The sequence below is a fragment of the Mixophyes fleayi genome, chromosome 1 (genome assembly GCF_038048845.1).
Source record: "Mixophyes fleayi isolate aMixFle1 chromosome 1, aMixFle1.hap1, whole genome shotgun sequence".
NCBI lineage: Eukaryota > Metazoa > Chordata > Amphibia > Anura > Limnodynastidae > Mixophyes > Mixophyes fleayi.
Genome location: NC_134402.1, coordinates 420,660,743 through 420,674,074, shown reverse-complemented (window position 1 = coordinate 420,674,074; position 13,332 = coordinate 420,660,743). Strand labels below are relative to the sequence as shown.

Here is a 13,332-nt window from a genome sequence, read left to right as displayed (position 1 = left end):
ATGATCTAAATGCTTTATCGGCAGTGCGATATCTTGATATTGTAGCCCTATCCGGCCTGATTTTTTCCCTGGCTTGCTTTCTTCCCCCTGTGCTGATGCCATTCTGCCAGATATGACATGTACTCTATGACTGCCTGTTCTCTGATAATTCTAGGGTTGATAGAACCACTCTGTGTCCTTTTGCTGCTGATTATTTCAGGGCACAGTTCTTCCTGCAGAGCTTCTTTATGCAAATCAGGCCTATATAGATGGCATTCTACTGTCTTTCTCTTTTCATATGCAGATGAGTATTGCAGCTGACTGCTTGGATAACCCATCGTATGCAAATATATCTGCTGCACCCTGGGAATGCTTATAATTGTACTTGTCCGTACAGTTTGACATTTGAGGTGCTTCAGGAATAGGCACCCATCCGCTTCCCTTCAGTTGTTGTCCCCAGCTGAAAGTTCATTTGTGCTGCATCAGGAGAATCTCCCCCACTTGACAGGCGTGTGCTTGACCAGTCGCCCTCCAGAGTCCTAGTCCAACTCATACTTACCTGGCAGGGGAGATACCATGATCACAAAGGTGGTTCTCCCAGGGTGAGGTTCATCCATTGCACTCCGGATGTGCTGACCCCTGCGATTTCCCCAAATGCGGGAAACTCGACTGCATAATTTGTGGTAGTGGGGGACTGCGTTCGCGCTCTCCCCTGATCATCTCTGGTAAAAGTCAGCTTTAGTTGTGTGACCTAGCCTTCTTGCAGAAAGTGCATGATCTAAATGCTTTATCGGCAGTGCGATATCTTGATATTGTAGCCCTATCCGGCCTGATTTTTTCCCTGGCTTGCTTTCTTCCCCCTGTGCTGATGCCATTCTGCCAGATATGACATGTACTCTATGACTGCCTGTTCTTTGATAATTCTAGGGTTGATAGAACCACTCTGTGTCCTTTTGCTGCTGATTATTTCAGGGCACAGTTCTTCCTGCAGAGCTTCTTTATGCAAATCAGGCCTATATAGATGGCATTCTACTGTCTTTCTCTTTTCATATGCAGATGAGTATTGCAGCTGACTGCTTGGATAACCCATCGTATGCAAATATATCTGCTGCACCCTGGGAATGCTTATAATTGTACTTGTCCGTACAGTTTGACATTTGAGGTGCTTCAGGAATAGGCACCCATCCGCTTCCCTTCAGTTGTTGTCCCCAGCTGAAAGTTCATTTGTGCTGCATCAGGAGAATCTCCCCCACTTGACAGGCGTGTGCTTGACCAGTCGCCCTCCAGAGTCCTAGTCCAACTCATACTTACCTGGCAGGGGAGATACCATGATCACAAAGGTGGTTCTCCCAGGGTGAGGTTCATCCATTGCACTCCGGATGTGCTGACCCCTGCGATTTCCCCAAATGCGGGAAACTCGACTGCATAATTTGTGGTAGTGGGGGACTGTGTTCGCGCTCTCCCCTGATCATCTCTGGTAAAAGTCAGCTTTAGTTGTGTGACCTAGCCTTCTTGCAGAAAGTGCATGATCTAAATGCTTTATCGGCAGTGCGATATCTTGATATTGTAGCCCTATCCGGCCTGATTTTTTCCCTGGCTTGCTTTCTTCCCCCTGTGCTGATGCCATTCTGCCAGATATGACATGTACTCTATGACTGCCTGTTCTCTGATAATTCTAGGGTTGATAGAACCACTCTGTGTCCTTTTGCTGCTGATTATTTCAGGGCACAGTTCTTCCTGCAGAGCTTCTTTATGCAAATCAGGCCTATATAGATGGCATTCTACTGTCTTTCTCTTTTCATATGCAGATGAGTATTGCAGCTGACTGCTTGGATAACCCATCGTATGCAAATATATCTGCTGCACCCTGGGAATGCTTATAATTGTACTTGTCCGTACAGTTTGACATTTGAGGTGCTTCAGGAATAGGCACCCATCCGCTTCCCTTCAGTTGTTGTCCCCAGCTGAAAGTTCATTTGTGCTGCATCAGGAGAATCTCCCCCACTTGACAGGCGTGTGCTTGACCAGTCGCCCTCCAGAGTCCTAGTCCAACTCATACTTACCTGGCAGGGGAGATACCATGATCACAAAGGTGGTTCTCCCAGGGTGAGGTTCATCCATTGCACTCCGGATGTGCTGACCCCTGCGATTTCCCCAAATGCGGGAAACTCGACTGCATAATTTGTGGTAGTGGGGGACTGCGTTCGCGCTCTCCCCTGATCATCTCTGGTAAAAGTCAGCTTTAGTTGTGTGACCTAGCCTTCTTGCAGAAAGTGCATGATCTAAATGCTTTATCGGCAGTGCGATATCTTGATATTGTAGCCCTATCCGGCCTGATTTTTTCCCTGGCTTGCTTTCTTCCCCCTGTGCTGATGCCATTCTGCCAGATATGACATGTACTCTATGACTGCCTGTTCTCTGATAATTCTAGGGTTGATAGAACCACTCTGTGTCCTTTTGCTGCTGATTATTTCAGGGCACAGTTCTTCCTGCAGAGCTTCTTTATGCAAATCAGGCCTATATAGATGGCATTCTACTGTCTTTCTCTTTTCATATGCAGATGAGTATTGCAGCTGACTGCTTGGATAACCCATCGTATGCAAATATATCTGCTGCACCCTGGGAATGCTTATAATTGTACTTGTCCGTACAGTTTGACATTTGAGGTGCTTCAGGAATAGGCACCCATCCGCTTCCCTTCAGTTGTTGTCCCCAGCTGAAAGTTCATTTGTGCTGCATCAGGAGAATCTCCCCCACTTGACAGGCGTGTGCTTGACCAGTCGCCCTCCAGAGTCCTAGTCCAACTCATACTTACCTGGCAGGGGAGATACCATGATCACAAAGTTGGGTCTCCCAGGGTGAGGTTCATCCATTGCACTCCGGATGTGCTGACCCCTGCGATTTCCCCAAATGCGGGAAACTCGACTGCATAATTTGTGGTAGTGGGGGACTGCGTTCGCGCTCTCCCCTGATCATCTCTGGTAAAAGTCAGCTTTAGTTGTGTGACCTAGCCTTCTTGCAGAAAGTGCATGATCTAAATGCTTTATCGGCAGTGCGATATCTTGATATTGTAGCCCTATCCGGCCTGATTTTTTCCCTGGCTTGCTTTCTTCCCCCTGTGCTGATGCCATTCTGCCAGATATGACATGTACTCTATGACTGCCTGTTCTCTGATAATTCTAGGGTTGATAGAACCACTCTGTGTCCTTTTGCTGCTGATTATTTCAGGGCACAGTTCTTCCTGCAGAGCTTCTTTATGCAAATCAGGCCTATATAGATGGCATTCTACTGTCTTTCTCTTTTCATATGCAGATGAGTATTGCAGCTGACTGCTTGGATAACCCATCGTATGCAAATATATCTGCTGCACCCTGGGAATGCTTATAATTGTACTTGTCCGTACAGTTTGACATTTGAGGTGCTTCAGGAATAGGCACCCATCCGCTTCCCTTCAGTTGTTGTCCCCAGCTGAAAGTTCATTTGTGCTGCATCAGGAGAATCTCCCCCACTTGACAGGCGTGTGCTTGACCAGTCGCCCTCCAGAGTCCTAGTCCAACTCATACTTACCTGGCAGGGGAGATACCATGATCACAAAGGTGGTTCTCCCAGGGTGAGGTTCATCCATTGCACTCCGGATGTGCTGACCCCTGCGATTTCCCCAAATGCGGGAAACTCGACTGCATAATTTGTGGTAGTGGGGGACTGCGTTCGCGCTCTCCCCTGATCATCTCTGGTAAAAGTCAGCTTTAGTTGTGTGACCTAGCCTTCTTGCAGAAAGTGCATGATCTAAATGCTTTATCGGCAGTGCGATATCTTGATATTGTAGCCCTATCCGGCCTGATTTTTTCCCTGGCTTGCTTTCTTCCCCCTGTGCTGATGCCATTCTGCCAGATATGACATGTACTCTATGACTGCCTGTTCTCTGATAATTCTAGGGTTGATAGAACCACTCTGTGTCCTTTTGCTGCTGATTATTTCAGGGCACAGTTCTTCCTGCAGAGCTTCTTTATGCAAATCAGGCCTATATAGATGGCATTCTACTGTCTTTCTCTTTTCATATGCAGATGAGTATTGCAGCTGACTGCTTGGATAACCCATCGTATGCAAATATATCTGCTGCACCCTGGGAATGCTTATAATTGTACTTGTCCGTACAGTTTGACATTTGAGGTGCTTCAGGAATAGGCACCCATCCGCTTCCCTTCAGTTGTTGTCCCCAGCTGAAAGTTCATTTGTGCTGCATCAGGAGAATCTCCCCCACTTGACAGGCGTGTGCTTGACCAGTCGCCCTCCAGAGTCCTAGTCCAACTTATACTTACCTGGCAGGGGAGATACCATGATCACAAAGGTGGTTCTCCCAGGGTGAGGTTCATCCATTGCACTCCGGATGTGCTGACCCCTGCGATTTCCCCAAATGCGGGAAACTCGACTGCATAATTTGTGGTAGTGGGGGACTGCGTTCGCGCTCTCCCCTGATCATCTCTGGTAAAAGTCAGCTTTAGTTGTGTGACCTAGCCTTCTTGCAGAAAGTGCATGATCTAAATGCTTTATCGGCAGTGCGATATCTTGATATTGTAGCCCTATCCGGCCTGATTTTTTCCCTGGCTTGCTTTCTTCCCCCTGTGCTGATGCCATTCTGCCAGATATGACATGTACTCTATGACTGCCTGTTCTCTGATAATTCTAGGGTTGATAGAACCACTCTGTGTCCTTTTGCTGCTGATTATTTCAGGGCACAGTTCTTCCTGCAGAGCTTCTTTATGCAAATCAGGCCTATATAGATGGCATTCTACTGTCTTTCTCTTTTCATATGCAGATGAGTATTGCAGCTGACTGCTTGGATAACCCATCGTATGCAAATATATCTGCTGCACCCTGGGAATGCTTATAATTGTACTTGTCCGTACAGTTTGACATTTGAGGTGCTTCAGGAATAGGCACCCATCCGCTTCCCTTCAGTTGTTGTCCCCAGCTGAAAGTTCATTTGTGCTGCATCAGGAGAATCTCCCCCACTTGACAGGCGTGTGCTTGACCAGTCGCCCTCCAGAGTCCTAGTCCAACTCATACTTACCTGGCAGGGGAGATACCATGATCACAAAGGTGGTTCTCCCAGGGTGAGGTTCATCCATTGCACTCCGGATGTGCTGACCCCTGCGATTTCCCCAAATGCGGGAAACTCGACTGCATAATTTGTGGTAGTGGGGGACTGCGTTTGCGCTCTCCCCTGATCATCTCTGGTAAAAGTCAGCTTTAGTTGTGTGACCTAGCCTTCTTGCAGAAAGTGCATGATCTAAATGCTTTATCGGCAGTGCGATATCTTGATATTGTAGCCCTATCCGGCCTGATTTTTTCCCTGGCTTGCTTTCTTCCCCCTGTGCTGATGCCATTCTGCCAGATATGACATGTACTCTATGACTGCCTGTTCTCTGATAATTCTAGGGTTGATAGAACCACTCTGTGTCCTTTTGCTGCTGATTATTTCAGGGCACAGTTCTTCCTGCAGAGCTTCTTTATGCAAATCAGGCCTATATAGATGGCATTCTACTGTCTTTCTCTTTTCATATGCAGATGAGTATTGCAGCTGACTGCTTGGATAACCCATCGTATGCAAATATATCTGCTGCACCCTGGGAATGCTTATAATTGTACTTGTCCGTACAGTTTGACATTTGAGGTGCTTCAGGAATAGGCACCCATCCGCTTCCCTTCAGTTGTTGTCCCCAGCTGAAAGTTCATTTGTGCTGCATCAGGAGAATCTCCCCCACTTGACAGGCGTGTGCTTGACCAGTCGCCCTCCAGAGTCCTAGTCCAACTCATACTTACCTGGCAGGGGAGATACCATGATCACAAAGGTGGTTCTCCCAGGGTGAGGTTCATCCATTGCACTCCGGATGTGCTGACCCCTGCGATTTCCCCAAATGCGGGAAACTCGACTGCATAATTTGTGGTAGTGGGGGACTGCGTTCGCGCTCTCCCCTGATCATCTCTGGTAAAAGTCAGCTTTAGTTGTGTGACCTAGCCTTCTTGCAGAAAGTGCATGATCTAAATGCTTTATCGGCAGTGCGATATCTTGATATTGTAGCCCTATCCGGCCTGATTTTTTCCCTGGCTTGCTTTCTTCCCCCTGTGCTGATGCCATTCTGCCAGATATGACATGTACTCTATGACTGCCTGTTCTCTGATAATTCTAGGGTTGATAGAACCACTCTGTGTCCTTTTGCTGCTGATTATTTCAGGGCACAGTTCTTCCTGCAGAGCTTCTTTATGCAAATCAGGCCTATATAGATGGCATTCTACTGTCTTTCTCTTTTCATATGCAGATGAGTATTGCAGCTGACTGCTTGGATAACCCATCGTATGCAAATATATCTGCTGCACCCTGGGAATGCTTATAATTGTACTTGTCCGTACAGTTTGACATTTGAGGTGCTTCAGGAATAGGCACCCATCCGCTTCCCTTCAGTTGTTGTCCCCAGCTGAAAGTTCATTTGTGCTGCATCAGGAGAATCTCCCCCACTTGACAGGCGTGTGCTTGACCAGTCGCCCTCCAGAGTCCTAGTCCAACTTATACTTACCTGGCAGGGGAGATACCATGATCACAAAGGTGGTTCTCCCAGGGTGAGGTTCATCCATTGCACTCCGGATGTGCTGACCCCTGCGATTTCCCCAAATGCGGGAAACTCGACTGCATAATTTGTGGTAGTGGGGGACTGCGTTCGCGCTCTCCCCTGATCATCTCTGGTAAAAGTCAGCTTTAGTTGTGTGACCTAGCCTTCTTGCAGAAAGTGCATGATCTAAATGCTTTATCGGCAGTGCGATATCTTGATATTGTAGCCCTATCCGGCCTGATTTTTTCCCTGGCTTGCTTTCTTCCCCCTGTGCTGATGCCATTCTGCCAGATATGACATGTACTCTATGACTGCCTGTTCTCTGATAATTCTAGGGTTGATAGAACCACTCTGTGTCCTTTTGCTGCTGATTATTTCAGGGCACAGTTCTTCCTGCAGAGCTTCTTTATGCAAATCAGGCCTATATAGATGGCATTCTACTGTCTTTCTCTTTTCATATGCAGATGAGTATTGCAGCTGACTGCTTGGATAACCCATCGTATGCAAATATATCTGCTGCACCCTGGGAATGCTTATAATTGTACTTGTCCGTACAGTTTGACATTTGAGGTGCTTCAGGAATAGGCACCCATCCGCTTCCCTTCAGTTGTTGTCCCCAGCTGAAAGTTCATTTGTGCTGCATCAGGAGAATCTCCCCCACTTGACAGGCGTGTGCTTGACCAGTCGCCCTCCAGAGTCCTAGTCCAACTCATACTTACCTGGCAGGGGAGATACCATGATCACAAAGGTGGTTCTCCCAGGGTGAGGTTCATCCATTGCACTCCGGATGTGCTGACCCCTGCGATTTCCCCAAATGCGGGAAACTCGACTGCATAATTTGTGGTAGTGGGGGACTGCGTTTGCGCTCTCCCCTGATCATCTCTGGTAAAAGTCAGCTTTAGTTGTGTGACCTAGCCTTCTTGCAGAAAGTGCATGATCTAAATGCTTTATCGGCAGTGCGATATCTTGATATTGTAGCCCTATCCGGCCTGATTTTTTCCCTGGCTTGCTTTCTTCCCCCTGTGCTGATGCCATTCTGCCAGATATGACATGTACTCTATGACTGCCTGTTCTCTGATAATTCTAGGGTTGATAGAACCACTCTGTGTCCTTTTGCTGCTGATTATTTCAGGGCACAGTTCTTCCTGCAGAGCTTCTTTATGCAAATCAGGCCTATATAGATGGCATTCTACTGTCTTTCTCTTTTCATATGCAGATGAGTATTGCAGCTGACTGCTTGGATAACCCATCGTATGCAAATATATCTGCTGCACCCTGGGAATGCTTATAATTGTACTTGTCCGTACAGTTTGACATTTGAGGTGCTTCAGGAATAGGCACCCATCCGCTTCCCTTCAGTTGTTGTCCCCAGCTGAAAGTTCATTTGTGCTGCATCAGGAGAATCTCCCCCACTTGACAGGCGTGTGCTTGACCAGTCGCCCTCCAGAGTCCTAGTCCAACTCATACTTACCTGGCAGGGGAGATACCATGATCACAAAGGTGGTTCTCCCAGGGTGAGGTTCATCCATTGCACTCCGGATGTGCTGACCCCTGCGATTTCCCCAAATGCGGGAAACTCGACTGCATAATTTGTGGTAGTGGGGGACTGCGTTCGCGCTCTCCCCTGATCATCTCTGGTAAAAGTCAGCTTTAGTTGTGTGACCTAGCCTTCTTGCAGAAAGTGCATGATCTAAATGCTTTATCGGCAGTGCGATATCTTGATATTGTAGCCCTATCCGGCCTGATTTTTTCCCTGGCTTGCTTTCTTCCCCCTGTGCTGATGCCATTCTGCCAGATATGACATGTACTCTATGACTGCCTGTTCTCTGATAATTCTAGGGTTGATAGAACCACTCTGTGTCCTTTTGCTGCTGATTATTTCAGGGCACAGTTCTTCCTGCAGAGCTTCTTTATGCAAATCAGGCCTATATAGATGGCATTCTACTGTCTTTCTCTTTTCATATGCAGATGAGTATTGCAGCTGACTGCTTGGATAACCCATCGTATGCAAATATATCTGCTGCACCCTGGGAATGCTTATAATTGTACTTGTCCGTACAGTTTGACATTTGAGGTGCTTCAGGAATAGGCACCCATCCGCTTCCCTTCAGTTGTTGTCCCCAGCTGAAAGTTCATTTGTGCTGCATCAGGAGAATCTCCCCCACTTGACAGGCGTGTGCTTGACCAGTCGCCCTCCAGAGTCCTAGTCCAACTCATACTTACCTGGCAGGGGAGATACCATGATCACAAAGGTGGTTCTCCCAGGGTGAGGTTCATCCATTGCACTCCGGATGTGCTGACCCCTGCGATTTCCCCAAATGCGGGAAACTCGACTGCATAATTTGTGGTAGTGGGGGACTGCGTTCGCGCTCTCCCCTGATCATCTCTGGTAAAAGTCAGCTTTAGTTGTGTGACCTAGCCTTCTTGCAGAAAGTGCATGATCTAAATGCTTTATCGGCAGTGCGATATCTTGATATTGTAGCCCTATCCGGCCTGATTTTTTCCCTGGCTTGCTTTCTTCCCCCTGTGCTGATGCCATTCTGCCAGATATGACATGTACTCTATGACTGCCTGTTCTCTGATAATTCTAGGGTTGATAGAACCACTCTGTGTCCTTTTGCTGCTGATTATTTCAGGGCACAGTTCTTCCTGCAGAGCTTCTTTATGCAAATCAGGCCTATATAGATGGCATTCTACTGTCTTTCTCTTTTCATATGCAGATGAGTATTGCAGCTGACTGCTTGGATAACCCATCGTATGCAAATATATCTGCTGCACCCTGGGAATGCTTATAATTGTACTTGTCCGTACAGTTTGACATTTGAGGTGCTTCAGGAATAGGCACCCATCCGCTTCCCTTCAGTTGTTGTCCCCAGCTGAAAGTTCATTTGTGCTGCATCAGGAGAATCTCCCCCACTTGACAGGCGTGTGCTTGACCAGTCGCCCTCCAGAGTCCTAGTCCAACTCATACTTACCTGGCAGGGGAGATACCATGATCACAAAGGTGGTTCTCCCAGGGTGAGGTTCATCCATTGCACTCCGGATGTGCTGACCCCTGCGATTTCCCCAAATGCGGGAAACTCGACTGCATAATTTGTGGTAGTGGGGGACTGCGTTCGCGCTCTCCCCTGATCATCTCTGGTAAAAGTCAGCTTTAGTTGTGTGACCTAGCCTTCTTGCAGAAAGTGCATGATCTAAATGCTTTATCGGCAGTGCGATATCTTGATATTGTAGCCCTATCCGGCCTGATTTTTTCCCTGGCTTGCTTTCTTCCCCCTGTGCTGATGCCATTCTGCCAGATATGACATGTACTCTATGACTGCCTGTTCTCTGATAATTCTAGGGTTGATAGAACCACTCTGTGTCCTTTTGCTGCTGATTATTTCAGGGCACAGTTCTTCCTGCAGAGCTTCTTTATGCAAATCAGGCCTATATAGATGGCATTCTACTGTCTTTCTCTTTTCATATGCAGATGAGTATTGCAGCTGACTGCTTGGATAACCCATCGTATGCAAATATATCTGCTGCACCCTGGGAATGCTTATAATTGTACTTGTCCGTACAGTTTGACATTTGAGGTGCTTCAGGAATAGGCACCCATCCGCTTCCCTTCAGTTGTTGTCCCCAGCTGAAAGTTCATTTGTGCTGCATCAGGAGAATCTCCCCCACTTGACAGGCGTGTGCTTGACCAGTCGCCCTCCAGAGTCCTAGTCCAACTCATACTTACCTGGCAGGGGAGATACCATGATCACAAAGGTGGTTCTCCCAGGGTGAGGTTCATCCATTGCACTCCGGATGTGCTGACCCCTGCGATTTCCCCAAATGCGGGAAACTCGACTGCATAATTTGTGGTAGTGGGGGACTGCGTTCGCGCTCTCCCCTGATCATCTCTGGTAAAAGTCAGCTTTAGTTGTGTGACCTAGCCTTCTTGCAGAAAGTGCATGATCTAAATGCTTTATCGGCAGTGCGATATCTTGATATTGTAGCCCTATCCGGCCTGATTTTTTCCCTGGCTTGCTTTCTTCCCCCTGTGCTGATGCCATTCTGCCAGATATGACATGTACTCTATGACTGCCTGTTCTCTGATAATTCTAGGGTTGATAGAACCACTCTGTGTCCTTTTGCTGCTGATTATTTCAGGGCACAGTTCTTCCTGCAGAGCTTCTTTATGCAAATCAGGCCTATATAGATGGCATTCTACTGTCTTTCTCTTTTCATATGCAGATGAGTATTGCAGCTGACTGCTTGGATAACCCATCGTATGCAAATATATCTGCTGCACCCTGGGAATGCTTATAATTGTACTTGTCCGTACAGTTTGACATTTGAGGTGCTTCAGGAATAGGCACCCATCCGCTTCCCTTCAGTTGTTGTCCCCAGCTGAAAGTTCATTTGTGCTGCATCAGGAGAATCTCCCCCACTTGACAGGCGTGTGCTTGACCAGTCGCCCTCCAGAGTCCTAGTCCAACTCATACTTACCTGGCAGGGGAGATACCATGATCACAAAGGTGGTTCTCCCAGGGTGAGGTTCATCCATTGCACTCCGGATGTGCTGACCCCTGCGATTTCCCCAAATGCGGGAAACTCGACTGCATAATTTGTGGTAGTGGGGGACTGCGTTCGCGCTCTCCCCTGATCATCTCTGGTAAAAGTCAGCTTTAGTTGTGTGACCTAGCCTTCTTGCAGAAAGTGCATGATCTAAATGCTTTATCGGCAGTGCGATATCTTGATATTGTAGCCCTATCCGGCCTGATTTTTTCCCTGGCTTGCTTTCTTCCCCCTGTGCTGATGCATTCTGCCAGATATGACATGTACTCTATGACTGCCTGTTCTCTGATAATTCTAGGGTTGATAGAACCACTCTGTGTCCTTTTGCTGCTGATTATTTCAGGGCACAGTTCTTCCTGCAGAGCTTCTTTATGCAAATCAGGCCTATATAGATGGCATTCTACTGTCTTTCTCTTTTCATATGCAGATGAGTATTGCAGCTGACTGCTTGGATAACCCATCGTATGCAAATATATCTGCTGCACCCTGGGAATGCTTATAATTGTACTTGTCCGTACAGTTTGACATTTGAGGTGCTTCAGGAATAGGCACCCATCCGCTTCCCTTCAGTTGTTGTCCCCAGCTGAAAGTTCATTTGTGCTGCATCAGGGAGAATCTCCCCCACTTGACAGGCGTGTGCTTGACCAGTCGCCCTCCAGAGTCCTAGTCCAACTCATACTTACCTGGCAGGGGAGATACCATGATCACAAAGGTGGTTCTCCCAGGGTGAGGGTTCATCCATTGCACTCCGGATGTGCTGACCCCTGCGATTTCCCCAAATGCGGGAAACTCGACTGCATAATTTGTGGTAGTGGGGGACTGCGTTCGCGCTCTCCCCTGATCATCTCTGGTAAAAGTCAGCTTTAGTTGTGTGACCTAGCCTTCTTGCAGAAAGTGCATGATCTAAATGCTTTATCGGCAGTGCGATATCTTGATATTGTAGCCCTATCCGGCCTGATTTTTTCCCTGGCTTGCTTTCTTCCCCCTGTGCTGATGCCATTCTGCCAGATATGACATGTACTCTATGACTGCCTGTTCTCTGATAATTCTAGGGTTGATAGAACCACTCTGTGTCCTTTTGCTGCTGATTATTTCAGGGCACAGTTCTTCCTGCAGAGCTTCTTTATGCAAATCAGGCCTATATAGATGGCATTCTACTGTCTTTCTCTTTTCATATGCAGATGAGTATTGCAGCTGACTGCTTGGATAACCCATCGTATGCAAATATATCTGCTGCACCCTGGGAATGCTTATAATTGTACTTGTCCGTACAGTTTGACATTTGAGGTGCTTCAGGAATAGGCACCCATCCGCTTCCCTTCAGTTGTTGTCCCCAGCTGAAAGTTCATTTGTGCTGCATCAGGAGAATCTCCCCCACTTGACAGGCGTGTGCTTGACCAGTCGCCCTCCAGAGTCCTAGTCCAACTCATACTTACCTGGCAGGGGAGATACCATGATCACAAAGGTGGTTCTCCCAGGGTGAGGTTCATCCATTGCACTCCGGATGTGCTGACCCCTGCGATTTCCCCAAATGCGGGAAAACTCGACTGCATAATTTGTGGTAGTGGGGGACTGCGTTTCGCGCTCTCCCCTGATCATCTCTGGTAAAAGTCAGCTTTAGTTGTGTGACCTAGCCTTCTTGCAGAAAGTGCATGATCTAAATGCTTTATCGGCAGTGCGATCTCTTGGATATTGTAGCCCTATCCGGCCTGATTTTTTCCCTGGCTTGCTTTCTGTCCCCCTGTGCTGATGCCATTCTGCCAGATATGACATGTACTCTATGACTGCCTTGTTCTCTGATAATTCTAGGTTGATAGAACCACTCTGTGTCCCTTTTGCTGCTGATTATTTCAGGGCACAGTTCTTCCTGCAGAGCTTCTTTATGCAAATCAGGCCTATATAGATGGCAATTCTACTGTCTTTCTCTTTTCATATGCAGATGAGTATTGCAGCTGACTGCTTGGATAACCCATCGTATGCAAATATATCTGCTGCACCCTGGGAAGGCTTATAATTGTTACTTGTCCGTACAGTTTGAACATTTGAGGTGCTTCAGGAATAGGCACCCATCCGCTTCCCTTCAGTTGTTGTCCCCCAGCTGAAAGTTCATTTGTGCTGCATCAGGAGAATCTCCCCCACTTGACAGGCGTGTGCTTGACCAGTCGCCCTCCAGAGTCCTAGTCCAACTCATACTTAA

At 47.5% G+C, this 13,332-nt stretch overlaps 17 non-coding genes across 17 annotated transcripts; all 17 read left to right on the top strand.

The window, feature by feature from the left end:
- The first annotated feature begins 530 nt into the window (after window positions 1-530).
- Window positions 531-694, top strand: LOC142137082 (U1 spliceosomal RNA). The gene has a single exon (XR_012687746.1). It is a non-coding gene; the product is annotated as a U1 spliceosomal RNA (small nuclear RNA).
- A 588-nt stretch (window positions 695-1,282) lies between these two features.
- On the top strand, window positions 1,283-1,446 carry LOC142137135 (U1 spliceosomal RNA). Its single transcript, XR_012687798.1, has one exon. It is a non-coding gene; the product is annotated as a U1 spliceosomal RNA (small nuclear RNA).
- Window positions 1,447-2,034: 588 nt separating this feature from the next.
- Window positions 2,035-2,198, top strand: LOC142137080 (U1 spliceosomal RNA). Its single transcript, XR_012687744.1, has one exon. It is a non-coding gene; the product is annotated as a U1 spliceosomal RNA (small nuclear RNA).
- Window positions 2,199-2,786: 588 nt separating this feature from the next.
- On the top strand, window positions 2,787-2,950 carry LOC142137158 (U1 spliceosomal RNA). The gene has a single exon (XR_012687820.1). It is a non-coding gene; the product is annotated as a U1 spliceosomal RNA (small nuclear RNA).
- A 588-nt stretch (window positions 2,951-3,538) lies between these two features.
- On the top strand, window positions 3,539-3,702 carry LOC142137079 (U1 spliceosomal RNA). The gene has a single exon (XR_012687743.1). It is a non-coding gene; the product is annotated as a U1 spliceosomal RNA (small nuclear RNA).
- A 588-nt stretch (window positions 3,703-4,290) lies between these two features.
- On the top strand, window positions 4,291-4,454 carry LOC142137078 (U1 spliceosomal RNA). Its single transcript, XR_012687742.1, has one exon. It is a non-coding gene; the product is annotated as a U1 spliceosomal RNA (small nuclear RNA).
- A 588-nt stretch (window positions 4,455-5,042) lies between these two features.
- Window positions 5,043-5,206, top strand: LOC142137119 (U1 spliceosomal RNA). The gene has a single exon (XR_012687782.1). It is a non-coding gene; the product is annotated as a U1 spliceosomal RNA (small nuclear RNA).
- Window positions 5,207-5,794: 588 nt separating this feature from the next.
- LOC142137077 (U1 spliceosomal RNA) lies at window positions 5,795-5,958 on the top strand. Its single transcript, XR_012687741.1, has one exon. It is a non-coding gene; the product is annotated as a U1 spliceosomal RNA (small nuclear RNA).
- A 588-nt stretch (window positions 5,959-6,546) lies between these two features.
- On the top strand, window positions 6,547-6,710 carry LOC142137076 (U1 spliceosomal RNA). Its single transcript, XR_012687740.1, has one exon. It is a non-coding gene; the product is annotated as a U1 spliceosomal RNA (small nuclear RNA).
- A 588-nt stretch (window positions 6,711-7,298) lies between these two features.
- LOC142137118 (U1 spliceosomal RNA) lies at window positions 7,299-7,462 on the top strand. Its single transcript, XR_012687781.1, has one exon. It is a non-coding gene; the product is annotated as a U1 spliceosomal RNA (small nuclear RNA).
- Window positions 7,463-8,050: 588 nt separating this feature from the next.
- LOC142137075 (U1 spliceosomal RNA) lies at window positions 8,051-8,214 on the top strand. The gene has a single exon (XR_012687739.1). It is a non-coding gene; the product is annotated as a U1 spliceosomal RNA (small nuclear RNA).
- A 588-nt stretch (window positions 8,215-8,802) lies between these two features.
- LOC142137074 (U1 spliceosomal RNA) lies at window positions 8,803-8,966 on the top strand. The gene has a single exon (XR_012687738.1). It is a non-coding gene; the product is annotated as a U1 spliceosomal RNA (small nuclear RNA).
- A 588-nt stretch (window positions 8,967-9,554) lies between these two features.
- Window positions 9,555-9,718, top strand: LOC142137073 (U1 spliceosomal RNA). The gene has a single exon (XR_012687737.1). It is a non-coding gene; the product is annotated as a U1 spliceosomal RNA (small nuclear RNA).
- Window positions 9,719-10,306: 588 nt separating this feature from the next.
- Window positions 10,307-10,470, top strand: LOC142137072 (U1 spliceosomal RNA). The gene has a single exon (XR_012687736.1). It is a non-coding gene; the product is annotated as a U1 spliceosomal RNA (small nuclear RNA).
- Window positions 10,471-11,058: 588 nt separating this feature from the next.
- LOC142137071 (U1 spliceosomal RNA) lies at window positions 11,059-11,222 on the top strand. Its single transcript, XR_012687735.1, has one exon. It is a non-coding gene; the product is annotated as a U1 spliceosomal RNA (small nuclear RNA).
- A 588-nt stretch (window positions 11,223-11,810) lies between these two features.
- LOC142137157 (U1 spliceosomal RNA) lies at window positions 11,811-11,975 on the top strand. Its single transcript, XR_012687819.1, has one exon. It is a non-coding gene; the product is annotated as a U1 spliceosomal RNA (small nuclear RNA).
- Window positions 11,976-12,563: 588 nt separating this feature from the next.
- LOC142137136 (U1 spliceosomal RNA) lies at window positions 12,564-12,729 on the top strand. The gene has a single exon (XR_012687799.1). It is a non-coding gene; the product is annotated as a U1 spliceosomal RNA (small nuclear RNA).
- The last annotated feature ends 603 nt before the right edge of the window (window positions 12,730-13,332 follow it).